This window comes from Schistocerca americana, chromosome 3 (genome assembly GCF_021461395.2).
Source record: "Schistocerca americana isolate TAMUIC-IGC-003095 chromosome 3, iqSchAmer2.1, whole genome shotgun sequence".
Taxonomy (NCBI): domain Eukaryota; kingdom Metazoa; phylum Arthropoda; class Insecta; order Orthoptera; family Acrididae; genus Schistocerca; species Schistocerca americana.
In genome coordinates this window covers 896,054,323-896,058,768 of record NC_060121.1, presented here as the reverse complement: position 1 = coordinate 896,058,768, position 4,446 = coordinate 896,054,323, and positions in this window count along the sequence as shown.

Below are 4,446 nucleotides of genomic sequence, written 5' to 3'. Positions count from 1 at the left end.
GGCACCATCATTTAACAGCGAGAGATCGAGCTGCGACAATAAATGCTCAATGATGGCGCCTCGACCTGTTGCCACTGACCCACCCCACAGAGGGTTATGAGCGTTGAAGTCGCCCAATAGCAAGAAAGGTGGCGGCAATTGGGCGACCAGGGCAGCCAGGACATGCTGCGAGACATCACCATCCGGTGGAATGTAAAGACTGCAGACGGTAACAGCCTGTGGCGTCCACACGCGTACAGCGACAGCCTCTAAAGGCGTCTGGAGAGGGACAGACTCGCTGTGCAGAGTGTGAAGGACATAAATGCAGACGCCACCAGACACCCTTTCATAAGCTGCTCGGTTCTTGTAATAACCCCGATAGCCACGGAGGGCGGGGGTTCGCATCGCCGGAAACCAAGTTTCCTGGAGAGCAATGCAGAAGAAAGGGCGAAGGCTGAGAAGTTGGCGGAGCTCAGCTAAATGGTGGAAAAAACCGCCGCAGTTCCACTGGAGGATGGTATTGTCCATGGCTGAGAAAGGCGTGAAAGGACTGGGAAGGCAATTTACGCCGCTTGTTCACTCACTGCCACCGATTCAGTACCCGGACGAGAGGCATCCATGGCGTCTGAGGGACCAGCGAGATCAAGGTCCTCAGCGGACGCTAGAATCTCGACTTCATCCTCAGACGCAGAGCGCGAAAGGTGCGGTGGGGTTGGTGCCACCGCAAGTTCTTTAGCCTTAGAGGTCTTTCTCTTGGACTTCTCTCGCTGAACCTTGGGTTTCACCGGCTGGGAAGGCTTCACCGATTCAGTCTCCGGGACAGAGGAGGATCGTGAAGCCCTACGCCCGGCTGCTGGTGAGGACTTATGCCACTGGTGGCCGTCATCCTTCCCGCTGGGGGAACCCTGGGAAGGGAGCGTCCCAAGGGAACTCTTACGGGCGAGAGTAGCCGAAGAAGTTAGGCGCTTCTCCGGCTGAGAAGCGGGGACGGACGTCCCCGACGGGTGGGAGGAGGTTGCGCCTGAGGTAGGTGGTGCAGGAGCAACCGGTTGGGGAGAGCCCCCCACGGGCAAGGGGGCAGAAGGAGTCGTACTGCTTATCGAGCTGGCTGGAAGTCTCGCAACTGATGGAGCTAGCACAGTAGTTGTAGCAGCTGCATACGAAGATGTCATTCTCACAGGATGGAGTCTGTCATATTTCCGTTTGGCCTCAGTATAGGTCAGCCGGTCCAGGGTCTTATATTCCATGATTTTGCGCTCTTTCTGAAAGACTGTGCAGTCAGGCGAGCAAGGTGAATGGTGCTCCCCGCAGTTGACGCAGATGGGAGGCGGGGCACATGGAGTATCGGGATGAGACGGGCGTCCGCAATCTCGACATGTGAGGCTGGAAGTGCAGCGGGAAGACATATGGCCGAACTTCCAGCACTTGAAGCACCGCATCGGGGGAGGGATATAGGGCTTGACGTCACATCGGTAGACCATCACCTTGACCTTTTCCGGTAACGTATCACCCTCGAAGGCCAAGATGAAGGCACCGGTAGCAACCTGATTGTCCCTCGGACCCCGATGAACGCGCCGGACGAAATGAACACCTCTACGTTCTAAGTTGGCGCGCAGCTCGTCATCAGACTGCAAAAGGAGATCCCTATGGAAAATAACACCCTGGACCATATTTAAACTCTTATGTGGCGTAATAGAAACGTTAACATCCCCCAACTTGTCACAAGCAAGTAACCTGCGGGACTGGGCGGAGGATGCCGTTTGTATCAGTACTGACCCAGAGCGCATTTTAGACAAGCCCTCCACCTCCCCAAACTTGTCCTCTAAATGCTCTACAAAGAACTGAGGCTTCACGGACATAAAAGATTCCCCGTCAGCTCTGGTACAGACGAGATACCGGGGCGAGTATCTTTCGCTCTCATTCATAGCCCTTCGTTCCTCCCATGGTGTGGCCAGGGAGGGGAACGATTTGGGGTCATACACATTAGCCTTGAATTGAGCCTTGGAACGCTTAGAGACTGCTGACGGCTGGCCGCCAGCAAGAGATGATGTACCACGCTTCATTGCGGGTCATCCGCCCTGATGCCACCTACTCCGACCAAGGGCCCTCCCCACGGGCGCCACCCAGCCACAGCAAAGGCCACCTGGCAGGATGGCCATTGCCGGGAGTCCCGATGCCCCAGGGAGATGGGCATCTACTCCTTGGCATACGTGGGGAGTGAACGGCGCAGGCATCAGTAGAGCGATCCCTGTGTTGTCAGGGGGCTACAACCAAGAGGGTACATGGCGACCCCACCACAACGGACTGGCTACCGTGCTGGATCTTAGGTGCAAAAATGGCCAAGGTCGTCGTCACAGTTAAAAGAAACACAGCAGAGTGCAGCGTGGTAATCGCCCATGAGATCGAAAACGAGCGGGACACCATCGTAACGACGAGAAAGACGGCAATAGGTCTAATTGCACGAAGGATACAGTGCACCATGTAAGGTGCCCTTCCCCAATTGGCTCGCTCTTCGGAATAATTTGAATAGATGGAGGTCAAACCCGAGAGGGGACCATCACATAAGGCCAAAACGTTTGAGACTCCTTTTAGTCGCCTCTTACGACAGGCAGGAATACCGCGGGCCTATTCTAACCCCCGAACCCGCAGGGGGAGGCCCACTGAAGGCGGCACAGATGAAGCGACAACCGTCGCTCGTGCGGGCGACGATAACGTGGCTGCAGCATAAGATGTTCGAAGGGAAGCAGGATACAACCTTTCATATTTCTGTTTAGCCTCTCGAAAAGTAAACCGGTCCAGGGTCTTAAATTCCATGATCTTCCGCTCCTTATGAAGAACGGGGCAATCCGGCGATCATGGAGAGTGGTGCTCCCCACAGTTAACACATACAGGCGGAGTTGCACATGGAGAATCAGGATGAGAGGGGCGTCCGCAATCTCGACATGTAGCGCTGGATGGGCAACGGGAGGACATATGCCCAAACTTCCAGCACTGGAAGCACCGCATCGGGGGAGGCACGTATGGCTTGACGTCGCAACGGTAAACCATCACCTTGACCTTCTCGGGCAAGACATCACCCTCAAAGGCCAAGATAAAGGCACCGGTGGCCACCCTGTTTGTCTTGGGTCCTCGATGGACACGACGGACAAAATGCACACCACGTCGTTCCAAGTCGGCTCTCAGCTCGTCATCGGATTGTAACAAGAGGTCACGATGGTAAATAATCCCCTGGACCATATTTAAGCTACTGTGGGGAGTGACGGTAACAGGGACGTCACCCAGCTTATCACACAAGAGCAACGCTCGTGACTGGGCTGGGGAGGACGTCTTGAGGAGGATGGACCCATTCCTCATTTTTGACAACCCCGCTACTTCCCCAAACTTATCCTCCAGGTGTTCCACAAAAAACATAGGCTTCGTCGGAAGAAAGGAGTCACCATCAGTCCCGCTGCAGACAAGGTATTGCGGTACGTAAGGCTCCCGCTTGGCACTAGATCGGCGTCCCTCCCATGGCGCAGCCAACGAGGGGAACGTCTGAGGGTCATACTGCGCAGCATCGAAGTCGACTCTACCTCGCTTAGAGACGCTGGTGGCCGTGCGACCACCAGCTTGATGTGATTTATTGCGCTTCATTGCGCCACATCCGCCCAGATGCCACCTACTCCGAACGAGGGCTCTCCCCAAGGGCGCCACCCAGCCAAAGCAACGGGTACCTGGCCGATATCCCGTTGCCCGGAGTCCCCGTGCCCCAGACAAGATGGGCACATACTCCTTGGCATGCATGGGGAGGAAACAGCTCAGGCATCTGTAGTGCGATCCCTGCGTGGTCAGGGGGCTACCACCAAGAGGGTACATGACGACCCCACCACAACGGACTGGCTACCGTGCTGGATTTTAGGTGTTTAAAGGGTCCACAGTTGTCGTAGGCGCTAAGAAGAAGAGTGCGCACAAGGCGAGAAGGAGACCACCCAGAAGATGTTGGGCGTAGTCCCCCCCACACGACAATAGGTAACATGCAAGATGGTGGAGCATGAGGGACCAATACAAAAACACCACGTAAGGTGTCCTTCCCCAAATGGCACGCACTGACGACGGAAATTTGGAAGAAAAAAGGAGGTCAAACCCAAGAGGGGACCATCACAGAAGGCCGAAACGTTTGAGACTCCTTTTAGTCGCCTCTTACGACAGGCAGGAATACCGCGGGCCTATTCTTACCCCCGAACCCACAGGGGGTGACCCCAGGTCTGACAGCAGGGACTGGACACGGACAGCTACGGAAAGTCCAGACCTAGGTCGCCGTTCGGGAAGATGGAGGACCAGAGCAGGGAAAAGCAGGCAACGATTGGGATGATCTGGCGAGCAATGAACATGGACAGCATAGTCGGCGAGCAGACGATGGCGGTGAATCCGCAGTGGGGGAACCCCGGCCTCCACCAGTAGACTATCCACGGGGCTGGTCCGAAAAGC